At 34.0% G+C, this 27,803-nt stretch overlaps 1 protein-coding gene across 1 annotated transcript in view; it reads left to right on the top strand.

The window, feature by feature from the left end:
• The window catches only part of LOC148945093 (uncharacterized), a 49,589-nt gene that overhangs the window by 1,107 nt on the left and 20,679 nt on the right, over positions 1-27,803 (top strand). The window lies entirely within an intron of this gene.

Raw genomic sequence — 27,803 nt, 5'->3', positions numbered from 1 at the left:
CCTAACAGGTCGAATTCTGCTTCGAATGAGTCCTCATTCACCCGGATCTGTTGCCAACTGTGGCCTGTAGGCGTGGCTAAGAAAAAAAAAAGAAATGAATTTTAAGTGGCTATATTTGGTTTTTTGAAAACATGGAAGGAGTGATCGGATTGAGCTGAAATTTCGAGGATAAGCTCCCGGGCCCTAGAAAAACTTAACCTCTAAATTTCAGCCCAATCGGACAACGTTAAAGGGGGGCTGTGGTGGGAGGGTCGAAACTTCCGGCCCAGTTTACCCCATGAAGATAAAGTCGGAGGAGGATGAAATTTTGCAAGTTTCTTAGTTTGAGCTTGGGCTACAAAATGCGATTACCACCGTCTCTCTGCGACCTCTAGGACCTGAAATCGCTTAACATTGTGGTGGATCGCCTCTTTAGAGGCACAAGTGTGCCTCCTTGATTAGTTAAATCATTTTTAATTAAGTTTGTCCATAGGGCATTAAGCGAATATTCCCCCAAACCTCTGTTTAAAGAAATATTGCTGTTTATTTACATTTTAATTTCGATTGCTTCTCAATCAACCTTTTTTATGCCTAAATTCTGGCTAATAAGGCAAGTCTCTTCAAAAAACATTTTATTACTAGGATTATCATAGATATGACTGCTTAAAGCCGAATCAAAAGAATAATTTGTACTATTAGAATTTAAAGCTTTAGTTATGTCTTCTTTGTGTTGTTGTAGGCGTTTTTCTAAATTTTGATGGGTTTTACCAACATAAAAATGGCCACAGTCACATTGGATTTGATAAACCCCTCTTTGGCGAGTAACTGGGGTTATATCTTTACCAGAGTTAAGGAAATTCATGATTTTAAAAATATTTGTAAATACGACATAAAAATTATTTTGTGTACAAACTTTTTTTAAACTTGTCGTGACTTTTGGAATATCTGGAAAGTAAATTATGTTTGAGGGCATGGTGGGAATTTCACATTGTAAAAGATCCTTGATTTTGCGTGAGTGTCTTGCCAATCTTCGGCTATTTGTATAAAATTTAGTTCATCTGTGATGTAAGATTCAGAGCAAATCTTTTGGGCACGATCGACAAGAGATGTAATAACGCCTCTTTCAACTTCTGGGGGTGATTGGATTTGAAATGTAGATATCTGTTATTTTGTGTGTGTTTTCAGTAAATGGTAAAATCCAGTTTATCAATGTTACGAATTATTAATGCATCCAAAAACTGTAATTTATTAGAATTTTCAATTTCTAAGAAAAATTTCAGTCATATGTATTGAGGTGATCTAGAAAGCCGCTAATTTTATTTTCCCATAATTCCAGAGCGATATTACGTCATCCGTATAACGTCCCCAATAGACATCTTTTAAAAATATGAATTTAAAGCCCAAAAAAGACCAAGTGTGGTAAAGAATTTTTTAGACCACACTGCTTTCCCTAATTTGATGGTAAAAATTATCTCTAAACGTGAAGTAATTAGTATACCTGCTAGATACTCAGAATAAATTATATCTCCTTTTTACGTTCCTCAAGTTTTTTGGATAGAATACTAAACGATTTATCAAAAGGATTATACGTATACATAGATTTTATATCAAAACTGAACAATCTAGATTCTTTTGATATTTCTATACGTAGAAGTTTATCTTTTAAAAATTCCGAGTTGTTTATACACGAATCTTGGAGATATTATAAAGGTTTAAGTGTCATTGCTGCCCATTTCTCGATTTTTACCGTTGGTGAATTGGTTGTTGAAACAATAGGTCTTAAAGGGATACCTGTTTTATGTATTTTTGACAAACCATATATTCTAGGGCTAACTGATCCCCTTGGAAAGAACTTGTAATACATCTGGGGTGTGATACTTCCATTTGTTTTAAGGTCTTCTTAATCTTTTATTAATCTTAATCTTTTATTAATCTTTGTATATATTTCGTATATATAAAAATTAATTTAAGCAAAAAGGAGTTAACCAAAGAACAAAAGGAAATCCTTGAAAGAGGCATAAAACTTGGACTAAATCCTAAAAATGTACCGATAGAGGAAATTATTTCAAAGATTGAAACAGGGATTCATAAGTTTCCAAAAGATATAAATAATGTAGATGAGTTAACACTAGGGCTAGTGAATATTTTAACAAATTTTGGTAATTATCAAGAAAACGTTAAGAACAAAGATATTAAAGTTTTAAAAGATTTAAAAAAAAGATGATTCTCTAATAATAACGAAAGCGGATAAGAGAAATACAGTAGTAATCCTAGAAAAAGATGATTATGATATTAAAATATAAACAATTCTAAGTGATGCTTCAACATATAAAAAACTTAACTCAGACCCAACTGAATTGTATGTTAAAATATGAAGAAAAGATTTAGAAGACCTTAAAACAAACGGAAGTATCATACCCCAGTTGTATTACAAGTTCTTTCCAAGGGGATCAGTTAGCCCTAGAATATATGCTTTGCCAAAAATGCATAAAACAGGTATCCCTTTAAGACCTATTGTTTCAACAACCAATTCATCAACGGTAAAAATCGAGAAATGGGCAGCAATGACACTTAAACCATTATTATATCTCCAAGATTCGTATATAAAAAACTTGGAATTTTTAAAAGACAAACTTATAAGTGTAGAAATATCAGAAGAATCTAGATTGTTCAGTTTTGATATAAAATCCATGTATGCGTATATTCCATTTGATAAATCGTTTAGTATTCTATCCAAACAACTTGAGGAACGTAAAAAGGAGATAGAAGAATTATTTTCGGGAATTGAACTGGAAACTATATTAAATTTAGTCAGAATTACTAGTAGGTATACTAATTACTTCACGTTTAGAGATAATTTTTACCATCAAATAAGGGAATTGGCAATGGGAGGGCCTTTATGTCCGTTGTTAGCAAATATTTATGTAGAGTATGTAGAAAATTTAGCTATAGAAACATATTTTTTTAAACCTAAATTTTGGGACAGATATTTGGATGATATTTTAGCTATTTGGAATTACGAGGAATTGCAAATTGAAGGTTTTTTGGAACATTTAAATAATCTGGGAGGAGAATTGGTTTTTACAATTGAAAAGAAAACAGAGAATAAGTTACCGTTTCTAGATATTTCGATCCATAGAAATAATAACAAACTAGCGTTTTCAATTTACCGTAAACCGACTAATAACAACTGTACTTGTCTTTCACATCAAATCATCTGATCCAGGTAAAAAGGGGTGTGTTATTTCTTTAGTTGATAGAGTGTTAAAATTAGCATCACCAGAATACATAAGCAATGAATTAATTTTTATTAAGGATATTCCAGTAGGTAATGGCTATCCGGTAAATATGATTTCTCAAATAATTGAAAAAAGGAAAAAAAAGTTGACGGAGCCAAAAATATTAGAAGAAGATGGGTCAAATCAAGAAACAAATTACATAACTTTACCTTTTATCCCAATGTTGTCACAAAAATTAAGAAGAGAATTAAAAAAACATAATATAAATACAGCATTTAAATCAGGACATAATATAAGCTCGTTGTTAAATAAAGGGAAAGACAAGGTACCGAGAAATTTGCAAAATCGAGTATACAAAAGGCCATGCTCTTGCGGTAAATTTTATATGGGGGAAGAACACAACGGATTTTAGAAAATAGGCTACAGCAACACAAGAATGCCATAGATTGCGCTCTAAAACAAAACAAAACACCAGAAACGTTTGAGTCAGCTGTTGCAGAACATCTTTATAATTTTCCTCAACACAGTAATTTATTTGATCAAAAAAAAATAGTAGATACGTCTGTAGGACTTTTACAAAGCTTCAGGGAAATTATAAAAATAAAAAAGATAATATACGGGGGCATTAGTATCAATAGAGATGAAGGGGATTTTAGGATCAATTCGATTTATAATAGATTAATTAAAAAGCAGGTAAAATTTTCAACCAGTACTATTTTTAATAATAGTTCGGATACGAAAGATGGCCTTGCGGACAAAGGTCAGACTGGGTTAAATGCTGGGAAAGGTAAACGAACTGCAGCTAAGCTTGCAAGCAAACGAATCTGTTTAATTTATAATTCAAACATTGGGTGATGAACTTGTGAGATTGATTTAGGGGTTATGGGCCGGGGGTTAGCTGAGCTTTATTGTTTTAGTTTAAGTATAAATATATTTTCATTTTTTGATAGATTTCCATTTATATACTGTGAGGAGTTGTTGTTCCAATCAATATAATCATTCGATTTTGTTTATACACCAGTGAAAGGAATTGTTTATTTAATATGTGAGTTTTTTTTCCTATTTATTTATATTTTTTCTTTTGCTTGTTTAGTATGTTTTTTATGTTGAAGTAAGAAATTTTTTTTTTTTTCGTTAAGAAAGGCTCCCGGATATGGGGCCAAAATATTCGGAGTATTTTTGTTTAATTAACTGTTTGTATTCACTGCTTTATAGAAATTAAAACCCGTTTTTCTTGTTTGATTTTTTGTGAGTGTGGTAAAGGCAGTGTGTAAAGAAATGGAAAGACAGTGTGGTCTTCATTGCTATGTATATAATTCATTTATAATGAAAAAACACATAATTAGACAGAAAAAATGAAAACATATATTTCAGATGAAAGCAAATGGTGACATTAAGACTATCCTTAAATACGATTTGAGCTCCATGTGCAAAAATATATAGCCCAAATTTGTTTCTAAAGTATTATATTTTTATCTTACTTTAGTATCAAACGGCTCGTGGTAAAGAACTTGAAGTAAGGAGCGACCCGGCTCAATGGTAACCAAAACTCTAGAAAACGGGTTTTTAATACCAATGGATGCATTAAAAGAATGAAACTTCAATGCTGAATTCAAATATATAACTTTAATCATGTTTAGTCTAACCTCTAAAAAGTTACGCGCCTGAGAAAATTTGGCTTATTTTCGAAAAAAGGGGGAAAGACCCCCTAAAAGCTATAGAACCTTAATGAAAATCACACCATCATATTAAGGGTATCAGAGAACCCTACTGTAGAGGTTTCAAGCTCTTATCTACTAAAATGTGGAATTTTGTATTTTTGCCAGAAAAAAGATCACGGATGCGTGTTTATTATTATTACTTTTTTTTTTTGTGTGTGTGTTTTTTCCAGGGGTGATTGTATTGACCCAGTGGTACTAGAATATCGTGGGAGGAATCATCGGAACGGAAATTAAATGTTCTAGTGCCCTTTTTAAGAGACCAAAAAAATTGAGGGCAACTAGGCCCCCTCCCACGCTTATTTTTTTCCAGTCACCTGATCAAAATATTGAGATATCCATTTTGTTCAGCATGGTTGAAAATATGAGAACTATGTCCATTAGGATGACTTAATTCCCCAAAGTCCCTGGGGGGCGGGCTGAAAGTTATGAACTTTACCCAATGTTAACATATGGTATTGGTGATTAGGGAATATACAGACATTTGCAGGGGGGGATTTTTTCTGGTAGTAGGGGGCTGGGTGGATCGGGGTTATGTGGGAAGATCTTTCCACGAAGGAAGTTTTCATGGGGGAAGGAACATTGCTATGAAGGGGGCGTCAGATTTCCCAGCATTATTAAAAAAAAGATCAGAAATTAAATATAAAAAAACAGGTTTTTCAACTGAAAATAAGGAGCAATATCGAAACTTAAAACGAAAAGAAAATATTACGTGCATGATTGGGTTCATTTGCTAGTATATACCTTGCTCTATAAATGTGATTTGTGTCAAATCGCTTTTGTGGTGTTTATGTTTTCTGGAAATTGGAAGTTGGATAGTGGGTCTCTTATATTATACTGGTGTAGGAAAAGTAGAACATCGAAAATGTTAAAGGCCGAGTTTTAGCGAAATATAGAATGACTAGTTTCTAAAGACACCAGTTTCAAAGGACCTTGGGAAATATTAGTAAGACCCCTCCCCCTTCCATCACAGAAGTGGCTGCCCCCCTCTACGCAAGATGCTGTCTTCTCCCATTAACATTGTTTTGAAAGCAGAATGGTTCGGGCTGATCATCACGATCATCTTACCATAAACCATTTTGATCTACATTATCTGGAGCATATTTCTTTAGAATGTCTTTGACTATTGACTTATTTTTTTGTACCTTTGTGATTATTTCATTTGGTACACTGAATTGAATTTTCTTCTCCTTGAATCTTACACACTGAAATGAATCTACAATCGGCTCAAATGGGTTGTGAGGGTATCCTTGGAAGATTAAAATTTGAATTTCGATGTAGTTTAGTGATGTCATCCCAGGATAGAATTTTTTTTCTGTCCATCATAATCAGTACCAAACTTCTTAAAAAAATATTTTAAAAGGATATGTTTTCCGTTGGTTGGCAATTTTCTTTTGCAATCCCATCCTTTCATTACACAGGCGTTAGTACTGAACTGAAAATTTTCCTCTGCATAGGGAGGGCAGTCTCTTATCAACAGTTTTACTATGCATCTTTTGCATAGTAAAACTCTTAGTTCGACGTAGTTTAGTGGTTCTTTTTTAGTCGTTTCAAGGTTTGGAAAAAGTCAAAGTTTAGAATTCATCAGGACACTGAGATCAGGATCATTCCTGGTATAACCTTCCTGATGAAGGCAATGCACGAAATTCTCATCCAAAAAATGAAAGCCGACAATACATCAGACAATACATCATTTCCGTGTTGACAATGTGCAACTGAAGAAAAATATTTCATGATGTGTCAGAAATGCTTACCTTCTACCTAAAAAGTCTATAGTTCAAAGTCAGTCTCACATCCAGGGTTGCCACCCTAGTGATTTATCACTATTTCTAGTGATTTTTTATGTTGCCTAGTGAATTTCTTCTAGATAATATTATATAATGATTTTTGTTCTAAAACTAGTGATTTTTTCCTGGATCTAGTTATTTTCCACGAAATAGCGCGTAGATACGTGATTCATTTGAATAAATCCTCCTAGAAGCTCTTTAAAAAAAGCGTAAAATGGAGGTCCACTACAGTTTCTAATATGTTCCAGATTGGCATTTATGCAAATAAACCGCCTTTGAAACTTCCGATCTCCCACCATAAGTCTATATTAGATATAGGCTCCAGAGCGTTATCATTAAGATGAAAAGAGGACCCAGATACTTGCAAAATTGTAAAATAATTTTCTAAATAAAACAAGAAATCATTGAAAAAGAAAATAGGACTTAGTGTTTTTCATAATAGGATCTGTAATATAACTAGATTGATTAAATAAACTGTACTTTGATAATTGAAGTCAGTTGGGAGTAAAGAGAGGGAGGGGTATCTGATCTGGGAATTGTTTAATGGTTTTAATCTTTACTCCAATATCTAATAAAAACTCCAATAATTCTTCAAATTCTCTTTTTTGTAATTGAAACACTGAATAAGCGCAAATAACGTCCTATATTTTAAGTTTTGGGATTTATATGCTAATTTAACAATTAGTTTGGGGTAACAAACTGTAAGTGTGGAGCAACGCGGCTCAATAGCAACCGAAACTCTAAAAACGGAATGTTGATGTCAATCGATATATCATCGGCTTATTATGTTGATTCAAAACGTATAAGATTTGTTAAGCTTCGTTTTACCCATAAAAGGCTTAGAAACTACGAAAATTTGCCTAATGTTGGAAAGAGGGAGGAAACACTAAAACACTAAAAGTACAATCACTGATAACCAATTTTCAGTGATTGGAATAGAAGCCAAGGGTACCGGTTTTGAAAGATTCAGGAAGGAAGCGAATATTTCGTTCTATTTTCTGCATAAGGATGCAAAAAGGCAGTTTTCAAAATTTCAAGGGTAATTTTCACTTGAGGAAAAACAAAAAGTAATTTTTCATGGTTCAACTTGGCAACAATGATAGGAATGTGATACTGCTTTGAAAACTTCTTATTATCGAATTGAATAAGAGAAAAATCTTATAAAATCGTGTGATGAGTCCATAGACCCATGGTGTGCCCAAGGGTAAAAAAAAGTATCTCACTCTAATATCCTGAATACTTTAGTATCTTTTTAAATATATGTTTTTATACTAATATATAAAGTTCATATTAACTTTATAATAAAGGGGCCACAAGGATGTTCTGCCATAGTTATAGTACAAAAGCCGCTGAGGGTGTCCCAAAATTCCTTGTGTGTTGTGACAATTTGAACATGTAATTTTTATTGAAGCAGTTTTTATGCCAAGAATGCCTTTTTTAATTTTTCTGCTTTTTAGACGCCATTTTAACGCCATTAAAAGGCCAGAGCGTTCTCTTTCAGCGTTTTAGAAGCGCCTACTTATAAATGACAGACTGTCCTTTATTTGCAAAAATTGAAGTATTTTCATCAATTCAATTGAAATGTGTAAAACATGGACGCTCAATAAATATAACTTCATTTGTAAAGCCATCAAGTAGCATATTAAGTTAGCTGGTATTTAGCTCTGCAAATCATAAACTGAAAACAAGCAAATCTCACTTAAATGTTAGCCTAAAATGCGCTCAAAATGAGCGTTAGCCTAGAATAATATCCTACTTTAAAATCCGGCGTAAAATAATATCGTATAAAATAAAGGGCACTATTTTTTGCTTCAGAAATGCAAATTTTATCCCGCCCTGAGATATTAGTTTTTCAGACGCACTGTCTAATTACTATTTTGAAGAAAAGATAATAATAATAATAATAATAATAATAATAATAATAATAATAATAATAACAATAACACATAACACCCACATATAGCATCGCTGCTCCAAGTTCCATTTCAGGGTTATTTATACTGCTAACAACTCACCGCAGCATCAAGCCGTCTGAAGCCATCACAGCTACGCAAGCGCCTCCTCCATTCTGGTCTATTCAAAGCTTCCCTCTTTACACTCTCCCAGGAAGTTCCCATTTCCTTTAAATCTTTCTTTATGACATCCTCCCACTCCAAACGCGGAAGATCTGCTTTCCGTTTAGCCCTAGAAAGTTGAACAAAAAGAACAATCTTCGGTAATCTGTCATCCTTCATCAACACAACGTGCCCTAGCCATATCAATCTTTCTCTCATTATAGCCCTAGAAAGCGGGATTGAAACCCACTTTTCAAGCTTAGTGTTTGAAATACGGTCAGTCAGCCGAGTACCCAGAACAATCCGTAGACCGTAGGCAATTTCTCTGGAAAACATATAGTAAGTCTTCATCCACTTTTCAGAGCGTCCACGCTTCAGAGCTATATCTGACCCCTGTCATAATTGTTGCTTCCAAAATTCGGTACTTAAGTATAAAACGTACTATTTTATATACTGCTCAAGATGTCAAGTTTGGTCAATGCTAATGAAGTAAAATAAAATAGCATGAATGTATAATATTTTAAAAACAAATTTGGGCTATATTTTTGTACATTAAGAGGGGGTGGGAGGTAAAGCATACCATATATTTTATTTATTTTTTATTTACTACCCGTCAAAAAAAGGTACAAAAGACGGAGTATCACTAAAAATGAAAAAACACACACAAAAAATAAATTACAACACATTACACATAATCGAACAAATTACAAAGACGAGAAACAAAAACTCAATTATACACTGCACTGCAGGTACGTAAGAAATTTCACTTTGTAAACTCCCAAGTACTGAAGAAACATAAGCAATATGATTGATAACTTCAATTCAACTAACCTAACTTACAGCAAAATACTTGATAATTTCAATTCATAATCAACGGACTCAATCAACTAGTCTAAACATGATACGAGACGGTAAAAAGACTAAATATGACAAGAGATGTGCAAATAAAATTAAATGAACAGGGATTTACGGTCTTATTAATGTAAGCTTATTAATAAAGTGTCAACAATAATAAGCTTACAAATACCTCGTCATAGCCGGATGGGTTTTGTTGGGTAAGAATTCTTAAACTTTATTTAGATTTTGTTGGGTAAGAATTTTTGCTAAAGGTGGATGTCCGACAATTGTGGGACTATGATATTGTACAAGTCTGTTTAGGGGGGGACCATGCAATATGCATGGTTTAATTAGGGGGAGTACCTAAATTAGTTTAACTCCATCAATTTCCACATAGCCAGACGTCCCATGTGTTCGTAACTATTTAAAGTAGGGATCAACAACTAATTGTGCACAGGTCCCTCCCCACCGAAGCTTGTTCAGTTCTTCGTCGTTTCTAATGGCGAGCTGAAGGTGACGAGGAATGATGTTAATAGATTAATATTAAATGGTAAGTAAATCTTTATTACTAGGTTAATGTAAAATCGAAATTCCTCTGAAATATATTCGTAAAAAAAACATTATTTTTCTTATTAATGTAATCTTATTAATAAAGTGTCAACAATAATAAGCTTACAAATACCTCGTCATAGCCGGATGGGGTTTGTTGGGTAAGAATTCTTAAACTTTATTTAGATTTTGTTGGGTAGAAATTCTTGCTAAAGGTGGAGGTCCTTCCCACGTGGTCACATTCTATAGTGTCATTCAATTAATTTGTAGCCCTTAAGAGAGCTGTTGGTTAATTTGGGGTAGGGCCAAAGTTAGATTCACTTAAGACTTTCCCACTTTTTCGTCTTCTCGGGTAGATGGACTGCTTGAATGTTGGGCAAAATGCCTCCTTGGGCAATGGTAACTCCTCACCGCAGCTTCTTCAGTTCTTCGTTTCTAATGCCAATCAGAAGGTGAAGATGAATGGTGTGAATGGATTAATATTAAATGGTAAGTAAATCTTTATTACTAGGTTAATGTAAAATCGAAATTCCTCTGAAATATATTCGTAAAAAAACATTATTTTTCTTATTAATTTAATCTTATTAATAAAGTGGCAAAAATAATAACATTAAAAATAGGTTGTCATAGCCGGATGGGTTTTGTTGGATAAGAATTCTTAATCTTTATTTAGATTGTGTTGGGTAAAAATTCTTACTAAAGGTGGAGGGAAAGAGGAAGAAAATAAAATTCTCTTCTGAATTTTCTCAAAGAAAAGAAAAAGATAGTCCGATTCTAATTTTTTCCCAAAAGAATAAAAATCTCCCAACTTTTTAATAAAATTTCTAAACGTTTGAAATGCTACCGTATCCTTAAATAATAAAAATATAACAAAGTAATGCATAAAATATTTTTATTGAAATTACAACTTGTTAGTTAAAATCATCGATGGCAGAGAGGAGTTTAATATTTCTGTTGAGCTTAAATGTATTTCCTGCCGTGTCATGTAGTATCCGTCGTAAATAAGCTCTATGGGATAAATATGCTCTCGTTCAAAAGTGCCTCTTTCATTACGATTTTGTCCTAACGGCCAAACCCTTATGAATTTGTATAGTTGTTCTTCGATTAAAAAAATATTTTTCTACCATTTAAATAATTTACACAATTTCCAAACTTTACTTCTATGGGATAGGTAGGTATTTTCAACATTTTGGTTTCGCATAAATTAAACTTTTCAGCATTTGGCTCAGGAGAAGCTTCTGTGCACACACAGGTGCCTGTTTGATGGATGGGCAAACATATCCACCCATATGGACAACGCCTAGTTGTTTTACACCCCTGATGAATTGAATCCTCCAATTCTGCTTGATATTCCTTGAAGCTTCTTGCCGCTTCTTGATATCCTTGGCAATTCTCCCCTTACCAATTGTCAGGGCAAGTTCTCTTCACCTCCTCTTCATCAATTTCTTTTCCATCTTCATCATAATGCTTTAACTTAAGAGGGGGGGGGGTTAGGATCTCCCCTTCTAAGTATTTTGAGGCGTTGGCTTATCAATGACATCAATACCACTATAGGATCTTCCGTCTCATCCTTTTTGCCACCATACTCTTCAGTGTTAGTTACTACGGTTGATTGCTCGTGTTCATGTAAGGGACCCTCAAAAGTATCCTTCTTTTCATTTCTCTTACGACCATGCTCGTCAGAGTTAGTTCTTATGGTAGAAAGCTTTGGTTCATCATGGGGACCTTCAAATTCTTCTCCATTTTTCTTAAACTCCAGCAAGAAGGATCCACTGGTGGTTCTATTTGAAGGACTTTTACTGCTAGCCATAACAGCAACTGAAAAATAAACGTTTTAGGACAATCGTAACATTTAAAAAAATTAAATTAAATTACTGAGAAAACTAAAATAAAAAAGGTTCAAGAACGATGATGAAACTTGTATATTTGAAATCAGCATACAAATCTTATTCTTTTGATATACCTATTGGTATCAAAATCCTTTTTTGGGGTTTAGGTTACTATTTAGCGGGGTCACTCCTTACTTACAGTTCGTTACCACAAACTGTTTGATAAATTATATATTCATATATATATATATTCTATATATATATATATATATATATATATATATATATATATATATATATATATATATATATATATATATATATATATATATATATATATATATATATATATATATATATATATATATATATATATATATATATATATATATTAATATATATATTAATATATATATATATATATATATATATATATATATATATATATATATATATATATATATATATATATATATATATATATATATATATATATATATATATATATATATATATATATATATATATATATATATATATATATATATATATATACATATATATATATATATATATATATATATATATATATATATATATATATATATATATATATATATATATATATATATATATATATATATATATATATATATATATATATATATATATATATATATATATATATATATATATATATATCGGATATGAGTTTTGATTGAAAATTTCTAGTCGACCTACTGTGATTACAATGTAAAAATAAAAAGCACTGATATTTGAAAAAGAAATAAGGCTTTTGTATTTGCATGGAAGTGCAATATTTGGGATAAATATGAGAACAATATTACATTTTATTCAGTTTAAACTTCTACAACCGCACTATACAAGTAATAAAGAATGAATAAATCCAAGACAAATCTACATTATTTTCTGCTGGTTGCTTAATGGCTTTTCAGTTCCTGAAACAAGATTATTTGTTTGTTCCGCTAGGGTTTTCTGTTTTCACTTAGGCACTTGTTTTCCCTTATCCCACAATCATAGGAAACTATCAGTAGTCAGTTAGTTTAATTTCATCAGTAAACCTTTCTTGCTAATGAAGCCAGAGAGGATCGTAGAAACTTTTGAATGTTGAAAAGATGCTGAAAGGGTTGATGCCCATTTTATTTTATAGCAATGACTGATGAAATACTTGCATCTTTATTGATTGTATATTGTGGTTGTAGAAGTTTAAACTGAATGAAATGTAATATTTTTCTCATATTTATCCAAATACTTGTATCTTTATTACCTGTATATTGTGGTCGTAGAAGTTTAAACTGAATGAAATGTAATTTTCTCAAATTTATCCCAATACTTGTGTCTTTATTATTTATATATTGAGGCTATAGAAGTTTAAACTGAATGAAATGTAATATTGATCTCATATTTATCCCAATATTGCGCTTCCTTGCAAAATCCTGCATATGCTGCAATGTTAGTGCTAACAAGCCGCCTGCGTCCAATGTGCCATATACTAGTGCTGCCGTCCTGCCGTGTAGATCAATAAGGTATAAAAATGCAGTTAGAAGCAATTTACAAGAGTCTGATTCCCAAGGAAACGTCAGCAGTGTCACAATCTGATGTCTCACTAAAAGAATTATAGAAAAATAACATGATAAAAATGTAATAGATTACAAACACAGATTCTGGAAATAAAGAGTGGAAGAGATTCCCCCCCCCCTTAAAGAATCATATTTGTAGAAAATTTTAGCATTTCTATAATGAATGAGTGAAAAATTTATCAAATGGGTTTAATAATAGCGAAAGCTACTATTGTAATTTCTATGTTCAGGTACATGTAGCCCCCCCCCCTTCAAAAAAAGAAATTGTTTTCCTTTCAGTTATTTTCCTCTTTCTTTTAGGTTCACGTCGATAGGAATCTGTAGCAATACTGAGCCCAATCCAGCGTTGAGTTATTATGACCCAGTGACTTCAGAATTAAAATTTAAGCCTGCCTTTGCTTTAACCAATGGAGATGAAGAAAGAAGAGGAAGACTTTAAGCCCTTCGACCATTTAGCAACTACATTCGGGACGGTAATTCAAAAGGCAGTATGTTGTACAGCGTAAATTCTATTGGAAATTAGAAATACTTAAGAGTGTCTGGTTATTTTTATAGTTATGGATACGCGTTTGTTTTCAAGAGGGTTGTTATTCAATTTTGATTTTAAAAGTTCCGACTTCCAACTATGCCTGTGAGTGAGAAAAGAGAACAAAAAAAACGAATGCTTTAAGAACCAAATCAAATAGGAGAAATCGATTCCGTAGAACTTATAATTTAAGAGTATGGGCTTTATATCTAAGTTTTACAAATGTCACGTAACGCCTTTTGAATTACAGTAGCCGATTTGTATTGGAATCACGATCTATATAGGTTAACGATTGATCACGATCGACATTATTTTTTGTTGTTTCTCTTTATTGTTTATTTGCAATTAAGATGGTTTTTAGAGAAATCTTTCAGGCGAATTTTCGGCCTTATGCTTAATACTAAAACTCATGATGTAAGTGGTATGATTTCACTCACAAATGTATTATGAAATAGTGGCTTAGGGGGCTTGGGTGTGTATTCAGGATGGGGAAAGCCTGTATTCTCTAGAATACTAATGCTAGATGGCAGCTGAGTGGGTAATTGAAAGGTTGGACGGCCGAAATAAAGTTGGGATGAAATAATGTAAAATCACTTCAGCCTTTAGGGATTACTTGGAAAGTAATCTTCAATGGAATGGGGTGGGATTGCCTGTTACTATGTTGGTGTCGGGTGCCTCAATGCTGCAACCACTTCCACTTTCTTAGTCAAGATTTAGCCATATTAGAATTCAATCTTAGTAATGACGTGGCTGTTGCATGGTTCTCAGGCTTGAAAAGAAATAAATCGATGGATATAAACATTAAAAATTTCAAGTACCGACTCGACAATTTTTTTTTTATTCTTATTGTTATTATAAAAGTAGGCCATGGCGGAAAAGAACTGTATAAGGATTAAAAAAAAATGCGTATTCCCAATTCAAATTAGCTCAAAACTCAAAGGTTAAATCAATTTTTTGCATCAAAGATCTATAAGCTTAGGCCAAATATGGCTTAAGGCCAAAATATGGATAATGGACAAACATCGCACATCCACTTAGAAGAACCTTTTTTTATTGAAAAGTATCTATTCTGTAATTTGGCTTGTTATATTTTACCAATCCACTATCTTGATCATTGTCATTGGTTCAGAGCCGTGATTCCTAACGAGGGGTGCAGGCCCCACCGAAGGGGCGTGGCATTATTTTGGTGGGTCGAGGGCAGGACATGCATCCTTTGGCTGACGATACTTCAGAGACTTAATTAAAAAAAAAACATTTTTCGTTTGAAAAAATATACATGATAGTATTGCAATAACATCATGCATTGTATAAAAGGTGTTTTACGCTGACAATATTTTTCCTTGGCATGAAATATGCCTAGAGGACGACCGGAAAATAATGTCAAGTTAATGCCCTTTTCAGCTTCCTTCAGGTAAAATTTTACATGTAAAATTTTGAATAACAAAATTTTAATATTACAAGGGGGAGCAACAGAATTTTAGGAATGACTAGGTTGGTCATGGCCCGAGAACAGATGGAAAATACTGGTTTAAAGGGTTTAGTTTTTTTTTTAAAACGTAAAAGAAGTGCCTCTTTTCGGATATTTGTTTTTCCTTGGCCACTAATTCCATTGCAAATACTGATGGTTTTGCTGGCACGCCTAAATGCCATATCTGACGTTTTACAGTTCTGTGACTATGGCCAAAACCGTTTGCTAAGCTGGTATCAAAAAGAGATAAGCTGGGCAAGGTATGTTCGGTCAGACATCTTCGTTTTGAAAACAGCTTGCAAACAGCTTTTACAATTATCTAAAAAAAACTTGTAATGTCAGATATGACCCTTAGATGTGGCAACGACGTTATAGGCCTTATTTACAAAGCTGCCAGATGGGGCGCATTTATGCCATTTGGGCACTTTTTGAGGGGGTTGCGAATTGAATTTTTCAAATTGACACATTTTTCTGTAGGAAAATCTTTCACTTGGAGCATTTCCAATAGAAAAATGGTGCTTTTACGGCAGTGCAATTGTAAACCAGATATCTGGTAACTCTGCTCAGTTATAGCAAGCAATCAGTTATAGTTTTAATTTTTTTGGACAATGTAACACGACCGTTGGGTTCAGCAGTGACGAATTCGTACTTGGTTTTAAACTTAGGCTGTAGAAAGTGTGTTTTGCCAAGTGAAGCTTCTTTTAGAAGTTTTATTTATATTTTTTTGTATAAAAGTGTTAAAGATTTTTTTGGTTTTCAGATTTTTGAAGACTTTATTTGACCATTTACTTACAATTCCGTTCTTTAGTTTTACTTCTTATTTGATTAAAAGCCGTGTGTTTGCTGCTAATGACACCTGAAAAATAGAAAATAAATTCAAATTTACTGCTTTTAATTTATTATATTTGGAATATCTTCATTTTCATCTTTTATAGATTTCATTTAGTTTTTTTATAACATCTCATTCGAATATAAAATAACATCTTTCCTTTTTCCTGTTTATAGGTCTTTTTATTTCTTTTAGTTTTTAGTTGATATAACCAGTGATCAAAGTCATTTTTTTCTTTTTAAGAGTTAATAGCGTACATAAATATAGCCTCCAATCCTTTCGAAATGGAAAGAACAAATTTTCTTCAGAGTAGAATAAAAAAATCGTCCTTGGAAACAAGCTTGGCACAATGGCACTTGAGTTTTGACATTTTTTTCCAATCCTGACCTTCTGCACTTGTCTGGTTGATATCTTTAAGCTTATAATATCCAAGAGTAAATTATTGCACCAACCTTTCTTTTTTCTTGTTTATCGCCTAAATTACAATTTTTTTTCATAGAATTGTGACGAAAAACTGGCTAATACATTAAAAAAAATGTAAGAAAAGTACACTATTTTCAAATTTGAAGAGACAATATAACCTTTTTTTTAATCGATCTGATAAGCCCGATATTAATGCTACACAAAGTAAACTTCTCATTTGCGAAAGGAATGTGTTCGATGTGTTTGTAAAGAGTAAAATTCTAACTTTGAACTGGCCAAATTTAATGTAGTAATTACAAAATGGGGAAATGCAATCCCCACCCCATTGTAGATCAAAAATTAGGACTATTCCCTTATTTAAAAATTAATATTCCAAACTAAATTTCGAGAGAAAATCTGTAATCTCTAAGAATTTTACCGTGTATGTTGTACCTTGAGAGATCCAGGGGGTGGCATTTCCCAAAAAGTTTGCAGACATGCTAAGTGTTGTTTAGTATATCATATGGCATAAAGCAAGATTGTTGAGCCTTGTAGTTACCAAACAATTGATAGCATCTGTAATAAAGGATTAGCTCTGCTATAACAATCAGGCTATAAAGGATCAGCTGTAACTTGATAACAAAAAGATACGAAAATTTAAAAACCATTCATTATTGTGAACTACTACTACTACTACTAACAACTCACCGCAGCACCAAGCCGCCTGAGGCCGACACAGCTACGCACGATCCTTATCCATCCCAATCTATTCAAGGCCTCCCTTGTTACACCCTCCCAGGAAGTTCCCATTTTCTTTAAATCTTTCTTTATGACGTTCTCCCACCCCAGATGAGGACGACTGCTTTCCATTTAGCCCTAAAGGGTTGGCCGAAAGGGACAATCTTCGACAATATGTCAACCGCACAACGTGCCCTAGCCACCTCAACCTTTCCTTCAATATAGCCCTAGGGAGCGGTATCGAACAACATATTTCGTATAGCGTATTGTTTGAAATACGGTCAGTCAGTCGGGTACCCAGAACAATCCGTAAGCAATTTCTCTGGAAAACATCTAGCAAACATTCATCCGCTTTTCGGAGTGCCCAAGCTTCAGGGCCATATTTGACCACGGTCATCGCTGTAGCTTTTAGTATTCTAATCTTGGTTTGCAGACTTATCTTCCTATTCTTTCAAACTTTTTTTTAACTTTGAAAAAACTCCCTGAGCCTAGGCTATTCTACTTTTAACATCTTCACTGCTCCCGCCATCTTTACTAATAATACAACTAAGGTAAATGAAGCTGCCTACCTGACCAATCTTTTTGTTACCCAACGTCACCTTTTCGTCTTAACTTATTCCTAGCCTTAGTGACTTAGTTATGGTTAACCCTGAACCAAAAAGGAAAAGAAGCTTTTAAAAAACTTTTTTTAATTTTGCAGGAATGAAAATTAATTTCTTATTTTCAAACCCACCAAATAAGAACCGAAACAAAACTGTCCTAACTCAGAAAGCAATGTCTTTAAGGATCAAACAACATCAGACTTTTATAGAAAATGGAAGCATAATTTTGAATCCCTAACATCGAAATTCTGTACCTCTTCTAGGTCTTCAGAAAACAATTCCTAAAATTTGGATCTCAAAATCCCGCATTCTGAGTTTTTGCTTTTTGTGAAAATCCAATTTCATTGGGTTTTCTGACATTTTGTGTGCATAGAAACCTTTAGCTTGGAACCATACTGAACAAATCTTGCTGTGGTCCGCTCTTAGGTGGGGGAGGTTTTCTTTTTACAATCTTGTTAACATTATATATGCAAAAGATGTTGTTCGTCTTAACCAAACGTGGTAGGATGTAAGATCTAGAGCTTTAGCTTTGTATCTGTGTATTAACTTTGTGTTGATTCAAATGTGAATTGGCCTTTGGGGAGGGGGGATTTGAGCGTTGTCTCTTCGATCTTGTAATCAGCAAATCTATCAGAAGGGATCTTCAGGTCTGATAAGATAAAATAAGATATTTGTTTCAGGATATTACTATCACAAACCCCAATGGGCTGAATTTGATTTTGGCGGTCAATATGAAAAGACAAAATCAGCCGAAAATTAACGATAGGCTTTAAAACTGGCTTCCTTACAAAGATGGCTGATATAGACCACCACTTCCAGAGCTATAACCAAAACATAATATATGAATGCCCACAAAGTTTGATCTTGATTTGAAAAATTAGGAAATTACAGTACATCTTAGTGAGAATAAATAAGATATTTGCATACAGTCTGTCCTCTATAGGAATTAAATAAAAAAAAAACAAGTTTTTTAACTGAAAGTAAGGAGCGACATTAAAACTTAAAACGAACAGAAATTATTCCGTATATGAAAGGGGCTGTCCCCTCCTCAATACCTCGCTCTTTACGCTAAAGTTTGAATCTGTCACACAACTTTATGTTTGAAAACAATAAAAAACTTACATAAGAATTAACCAATGAATAAAAACCATTCCATTCGAGTCAACTCGAATGGAACAACTTCCGACACAAAGGGCTGAACTACATTTTCTATTTATAATCTTGATGTCGGGAAAGTTAAGCTGAATGGAGTTGATTTGAATGGGGGTTAAATATACAGGGTTGGGCTAAGCAGAGGTTGAGTTTCATGATGATTGAGTTAAATAAGGGATGAATTGAACAGGAGTTGAGCTGCATGGGGCTGAGTTAAACGGAGAATCTATCTGAATCTATTGAACAATGGTCCCAGGAAATCTTAAGACTGTTCACTGTTCCCTCTTATCACGAACAGATCTCCGTTACTCTAGTTCTACACAATCTCTTTCATCAGAGTAAATGTATGCGAACACTTGCATTGAACCACACCTACTATATCATCTACAAAGTTGGTCGTGATCCTAACTCATTAATAACTTTCAAAAAACAAATATATCCCAGGGCTCCTAAATTTCTGCTCTCAGCATTCAATCAGGCAACTAATAAACCCTACGACTATATCCTATTGGATCTTAATCAAAATACACCTGGCCCCCGCGGCGAGTGTGGTCAAAGATATTTTTGACAGTGAAATTACAGTATATCTTCCCGTGAACACTAAAAAAGGCTATTAGTTGCTATCATGACACTGAAGAAACTCCATTAAAATAGACATTTATTTTCAGTTCTAAGCACTTCAAAACCCTCGCTTAGAAAAGCCATACTCAAATATGGTATTGACAATGATTTCATTAATCTAATATCTGAACTTTGTTTAAATTTGACCGAGGGCAATGTTCAACTGCCAGAATTAGTTCAGCAGCAGGCAAAGCAACATCGCTCCATTGTACGTACATTGGCCTCTAAACCGAAAGGAGATAATTTTAAAGAGAAACGACTTGTTCAGGTAGGTGGTAGCTTTTTCAAACTTTTATTGCCAATAATTACAGGACTTGTAAACAATTTTCTCTAATGAGAATGGCAAAAGCCTGTAAATTAACTCAGATAAAACTTGCTCTCTCACCCGTGTAACACTTTGAGAACAATCTGAGTAAATTCATTGACTACAAGAATATTGAGGATGATAAAAAACTGCTTTTACTTCAAGATGCACTTCGCAGAGTGGACAAACATAAGCCCTATCGTGCGAAGGCCAGTGGTATTGATCACAAAAAAAATTATCTCCTCTGGATTCTGCTGTTGGAACACAATTAAAGAAGGAGGAATTGAATTCAATTGTCTCGAAAATTGGTAATCTAATGCCCGCCTCATATCGTGAACAAGTAAACGATTCCTAACTTATCTCATGGAAAGTGGTCAAGATCATATTCAAGTTGATGGCAATGGGAAAGGGATTATAATTCAGGGCGAGAGCTATAATCTACTTGATTTAATCTATGATATGGTTACAAATCGTAAAGGACTATTATCATTTTACGCTCATCTATACAACTTTCTAAATACATTAAACTTCCCCAAAAGTCTTATTAGCAATAGACAAATTCTAAAAAAATTAAATGAACTTGCATCAACAACAACAACAACAACAACAACACCATTAAAATATGAACATGATGAAGAAGAAGAAGATTTTAGATCAATCTTGGAAAATACTAGCACACCTAGTGGAAACTTGACAATGGTGGCGAGGAGGAGCACATCATTGATAGCAAGAAAAAAGCAAAAACGTATATTGTCACCATCACCCCCATCACCAACCACAACTAGTATACAAAAGGGTAGCGGACGTTACACTACGTGTTAAAGTTACCGTACCAGTACATTCTACTTGCAATCAGTGTTTATAGTCGTTATGCATATGCAATTCCATTGCGGTCAAAGAGAGGCGTTGAAGTTGCTCAGGCTATAGAAAGTATTCTCGAAAAGGATTCGTATAAAAAAATCCAAACGGATCATGGTAGTGAATTTGTTAATCCCCATGTTGCAAAAGTACTAGTGAAATATAGTACACTGCTCTATCATAGTCATAGTCCATTAAAGGCTGCATTGGGCGAACGATTGATAAGAACTATTCGACTTTTAATTTCAAGATATTGCACATTGAAAAATACATCTGCTTTTATTCATGATTTAGATAAATCATTTTGATTTATAATAAACGACCTCATCGATCATTGTCCAACTCAACCCCAAAGAAAGTTCATCATTCTGATCATGATACAATTGATACCTTTCTTAAACAATATTCCAATGAAAGGATTGTCAAGAAGAAAACTAAATTCAATGTTGGTGATACTGTTCGAATTAATAGGACAACCAATGTTTTTGAAAAGGGGAATTACTTGTGGTCCACAGAACTTTTTAAAGTAGCAAAACTTCTAGACACTAAACCCATAATTTATCGTTTGCGCGATACCAAAGATAAAAAGATTCTCGGTGGCCTTTATGACTATGAACAACAAAAAGTTAAAAATAATAGTGAAATCTATCAAATTGAAAAGATATTAAAGACTCGTACTCACAGGGGTAGGATACAGTTACTTGTGCGGTGGCTAGGATACAACTCTGATTTTGATTCTTGGATCGGTGTTGAAGACATTGACACTGCCCAATGATTTCTATGTAACATTTATGTCCAACGTTTCCGATCCTCTCTACAACAACTTGAATAAAACAAGTGATTTTTGGGCGAAACTCTCCCCCGCCATCAAATTCGATGACGGTTTATATGAAGTGGCTCTTGTCGACTCTATTCTCAAAAATACCTATAACATCCTGAGAAAGAATCGTGTGTTTGACATAAAAGTTATACCATTCGATTGGTCACTCTTTGTCGAGTATGAATGGGTTGAAGCACTTAAATCTAGCGAATATCCACATGAAAAATTGAAATATATTGAATATGATGATATAACAGATTTGTGTCGTACAATCAATAGAAAAATCTCATATCGTAGGAATGGTACATTCCATTTTCATTATTCATTGGGACACGATAGGATTTACATTGCCTCACCTGTTGACAGTAAAATAATTATTCTCAATGATAATCTGAGAGACGTTCTTGGCTTTAAACAGAATATGATCAATGGGAAAAATGTTGGCACTGTTTACAGGATGGATTAAACTATTTTTGCTGATTATCCAGCTGGTTTCGCCTCGGACTCTTGCATATTTCTCTATGCATCCTTTGTGGAAACATCGAGAGTTTTTAATTCTAATACCCCACTAGTACGTGTTATTTAACTAAAAACAACTCATGAACTTGTTCATCACTATAATATAAAGCATCTTCAGTATGTTCCTGTAAACACTTCGTATTTGGAACTCTGTCAGTTAACACTAAGAAGTGAATTGGGTGGTTCTCTAGCAATAACAAAAGGGTTAGCAGTGATTACATGTCATTTTCGACCCATTGTCTGCAACACCAACACCTAAAATGAACAATAGAAGAATTCCATTTGTTTGTCCCGATATCGATTGCTATGTTGGTGTTCTGAGTCCACATCAAATAGGCAATGAATTGGACTACTACAAGGGACGTACTACAATGTCTGCCTATGGTCTTGGTAGCTAGTTTGCTAGGCTATCTCGTTCTGCACTACCCCTTACCAGAAAATATCTTGTACCTGCTGCATCAAATTTTGCTGCCTCAACACTACAGGACTGGTGGTTGGGTAAGAATTTCAAGGAGAGTGTTAAGGAAAATATTAGATCTTCAGCAAGAGCCGTTGGTGAGCAATTAAAATCTCAGCAAAATGGGAAGGGATTGAAAAGGATGCGTGCGTGTCATTCACTCATCAGTCTCCACCCAGGCGGGTAGCGAAGGACATCAACAGGGACTTTGAGGAATAAAACAAGGAAGACCAATGAGAAGAAGAAGAAAAAGAAAAAGACTGTTAGATCAAAGAAGTATTTCTCCTCTTAAGGTGACTTATCTCCCCCAGAAGGAATCAAATCCATCAATCAGTTCCTCATTGAATCTGTTCAATGTTGAAAATGTTGATGTCAGTGTCAAGTATGGCTACTATGAACAATTTCACCCCCAACAACCCCTCTTGAAAAAATATACACTTTCAAATATTTTCCAATGAAGAATATTTCATTGATTTGTCATCAATATTTATTGATTTAAATGTTGCGGTGAAGAAAAATTCAGAAAAAACAACTCCAAATGCTGTTGACGGTCTCTCTTACGAAAACTATTCTGCACAATCAATTCAAACAAAAGAATGTATTTGTTAGGAGAAGATCAGATAGGATTAGCAATGTCATATCCAACAGAGCCAGCTATTTGAAATTCATGTTGATTGCACCAGTGGCAAAGAAGGAGTTGAGAGGACAGTCATTGGGCTATAAATATCGATCAGGTGTTGATGCTGACGGCGATTTGACTACTGCAGTGAGCAAGGAGCATCATCAGGTTGGAAAGTTAAATCCTAAGATATTCAAAATATCCCAATGGCTACCCCCCAATGTTAAGATTGACATAAAGTTGCAACTAGCCCCATCGAATTTCATTTTGAGAAAAACACTTCCTGCAGCACCCGATGCAAATGTTTTTATCACATCGGCAATTCTCCATGTTTGAAAACAACAGGTTATGAGCTCTGTTGCATTGGCAGTGGGAAAGCTAAGAGCCAATGGCAACAACATTAAGCTTCTTTTCCCCCATACGATCACCAATCAACGTCACATTGCCACCGGATCTCGTAGCTATAGTGATTCATCATTTATCAATGGAGAAATCCCATAAAAATTGGCTTTGGCCTTTGTGAAGATAGGCAGTGCCGTTGGATCCTGGACTGAATCCCCCACGATTTTAATTTTTTTTGGTATATCAAGCCTTGTGTGCAAAGTGAATGGTATTCCACTGTACACTTTATCATTTGACAAAAAATCCTATAGAACTTTGTACGAGTTGACCATGTAATCCCTAGATCATGACTTCCAACTATTTGAAAATGGAATAACCGATTCAATGTTTTCAAAAAATCATGGCGTAATTGTTTAGGACTTTTCAGGGACCCAGGATATGAGTATAGTACGAACAGGGAATGTAAGTTTAGAGTGTACATTTACCGATGCTTTGACAGAGAGTATCACGCTAATATCATTGCGTCAATTTGAAACCTATTGGGAAATCACACCCGGCGGCAGTGTTCTACTAGACCTAGCACCATTAACACAAACCAAATAATCAATGTATTTAGTATGGCTCCATACATGTCTCAGTACAAGTCCTATTGCATACCATCGGACATCATTGAAAAAATTCCAAGTGTTAACAATACCCTAATCATTGTTAATAGCAGTCAATCGACTCTGAAGACAGGCCATTGGCTATGCATCTTTCAAACAGCGAAGAATAACGAATTTTTTGATCCTCTTGGCCTATCGTATATATTCTACACTCCATACATCAGCAACTTTATTGAAAGCAGTGGGAAAACTATTACTGAAAATCAACGAAGAGTACAGGATTTAACGACTAAGACATGTGGCTTTCATGCACTACTCTTTTTCATGTTCAGATGTCGTGGCTATACCTACAAGCAGTTTCTCGGCATCTACGTTGACTTACCTCGATTTAACAACTTTCTAGTGGAAAATATACTTACAAGCGTATTTAATATTTATTTTAGTGCCCTACGAATAAAATGTTCTAAAAATTCATGTGAAATTGTTTATTAATAAATGAAAAAAATGTAAATATTGATAAAAAACGACTTTTCAACTCTTTAGATTTCATCTTCTACTAGGTATAGGTATTTGTCGACAACAACTAATGCAGGTAGATTATCCGAATTCAGAGTATACTGACCCTGATGTACTGCAATGTCAGGATCACATTTTCTACAGTAGAGTGTAACTTCACTCTTGTCATATCTCTTTGTATAGTCAATGATACTATTCTCATTCATTCTATATAATTCACATGTTTCAATTTGCTTATTTGAAACAATGTCACAAACAGTGTCGTAGAGTGGCGAATCACACTCCGTTACAGCCAAATAAAAATCAGTGGGCTATTAATCATAATACCCATTGTCTTCACAACGATGACGTAGAAACCATATTCTTTTGTTGTTCCAACAGTTGAATCGCTGACCCGGCTCCTCTTTCCAGAACAATCTAAAACCACGACGATACCAATCTCGTAGCCATAAACTAAAATCACGCTTAGGATTCTTTCCAATCATACCAGGGTATGTATTCTCCCATTGATTACATTTATCATAGTGGTAATTCGAGCAAAGGTGCCCTCTACGATGAGAGTCACACACCTCTTCAAGACAGGAATTACAACCTTTAATTTGTACAGCATATCCTCTATGCAATTTAAACGGGTTGCATAATCTGCAATTTTCATTATTATCGTCAATCACGTTAGAATATTCTTTTAATGACCAATTGCCCAGTGTGCGTACAAATAATGCATACGTAAAAAACATTTTTTCCACTGTTGACACTCTCACTACCACAATGAAACTGAGCTACCAACAGCAACACATTGATTGGGATAGAGAGAGAGAGAGAGAGAGAGAGAGAGAGAGAGAAGTAAATCATCTTTAAGCTCCATCTTTCTCATGAAAAAAAGTCCAAAATATTAAAACTAGTGTTTAAAAGCATATCCACAATATCATTTTGCCGTGTCGTGATTAATATATCAATAAATTGTGTAAATACATTTGGACCACAACGTAGAAGCTTCATGCAATAGTCTAATGATGGAAAATCAGTTTTCATAATATCGAAAAGCATTCTCTGAGAAAGTATCTTCTTTTGAATAGACAGCTCTAGAAAATCATCATCTAGAATAAAACGTTTTTCCATAAGAACTAGATTCCCCATGATTTGCTCTTTCTCAAATCTATCCATTTTCTAGAGTCCTGACACTCTCACAACCAACTTCAGACTAACCAGAATTTTTTCTACTCTAAAAAATATACGCTAGTCTACTATAGAAAGAAAAATACCTTTGATTTAGAAACAATTTTATTGAGCATAATTACAACAATAGTATTCACTGATGCATTTTGTTCTTATAAATATATTTCACTAGCGCATCTAATGCTGCCTGAAGTCTATTTAAATGCACAACATTCAGTTTCGCTGCAAAATATAATTGCTCCTCCAGCTTAAATTTGCTTAAAGATATCACGTATCTAGCATACATATCGTCCCATTCAAGGCATAGTCTACAACATCCGGTTATTTCCACAGCCACATTTGGTACTTGTATATCTTTGCTGCTGCCGGCTCCATCATCAATCTCCAATAGTGTAAATGCTCCACTCATTTTCTCTTCTAATATCCTCTCAAATAAACTATTCTCTCTGAATTCAATTCTCTTACTAATAATAATTGCGATAAAAACCACTCCTTTTATTCAAATCCAATCACCAATCAAGTTATCGTAAATAGAGTAACCTCCGCTGTCTCTGATTAGCCCTAAAAAATGGGTGTTGCCTTAAAAACCAGTCCGATTGTCTTATACAATCACAACCATACTCTCAAAACGTGTTTGACCACTTTATAGGTTTGCCAGCGTTTAAAAATGTCCACGTGAAACTGTATATTCTTGTAGTCGTAAAACCTTTACACTGTATATTCTTGTAATCGTCAAACCTTTGCACTGTATATTCTTGTAACCGTCAATGTAATCGTCAAATATATAGATAGGTTACTACTGACTTAATCCCCCAAAGTTCCTGGTGGGAGGGCTGTAAGTTATAACCTTTGCCCATTGTTCACATATAATTTTGGTTATAGGGAAGTATACAGGCGTTTTCAGGAGAAATTTCTTCAGAAGGGGGGGGGGAAGGGTGGGAGTAGGGGTTATGTGGAAGAACTCTTCCACGGAGGATGTTTCCTTGGGGGAAGGGACATTCCTGTGAAGAAGGCGCCAGATTTCCCAGCATTATATAAAAAATGATCAGAAATTGAATAAGAAAACAGGGTTTTTTCAACTGAAAGTTAAACTGAGTTCAAAAAATGAACTTATTCTGTGAGTTTTGTAATCTGGATGTAAGCCATCCTTACATTTATGGATTAGCGAAACATGCATGTGATGAAACTTAAATAAGTTACACATTCTTATCTCGTCAATTTAGAAAATTATTCATCTTTCACAAAGGAAATAGACATTGGTAAAAAAAAAAGGAAAAAAGGAAAGAACAGTTAATGGTTGTTTCTTTTTAATCTGGACGAGCAAGTGATTAATTTAAGCATAAGCACTAAGGAATTAACCTTGAATTCTATTAGTCATAGTTAATTTTGGAGACTTTACGTTTTAATTTGAATATTTTGATTCGGATATTATTATATTTCCGATAATATGTCTTTCCGAGTAGGAGATTTGGTACTGGCGAAGTTTGCTCGATATCCGCCATGGCCTGTTCGTATTATTAGTATCAGCAAATTGGATCAGTTTAGAGTATTTTGTTACGGAACACACGATCTACAGATGGTTTTACAGTCTTGCCTTTTTTGACTACGATCAGCATGCGGTTACAGCAAAACTGTCGAAAGAAAATAAGGTTCCGT

Source organism: Artemia sp. Qi Xiang Cuo, chromosome 13, assembly GCF_049724085.1.
Source record: "Artemia sp. Qi Xiang Cuo chromosome 13, ASM4972408v1, whole genome shotgun sequence".
NCBI classification, from domain to species: domain Eukaryota; kingdom Metazoa; phylum Arthropoda; class Branchiopoda; order Anostraca; family Artemiidae; genus Artemia; species Artemia sp. Qi Xiang Cuo.
Note: the sequence above shows the minus strand (reverse complement) of the source record. Positions and strands in the feature narration are given on the sequence as shown.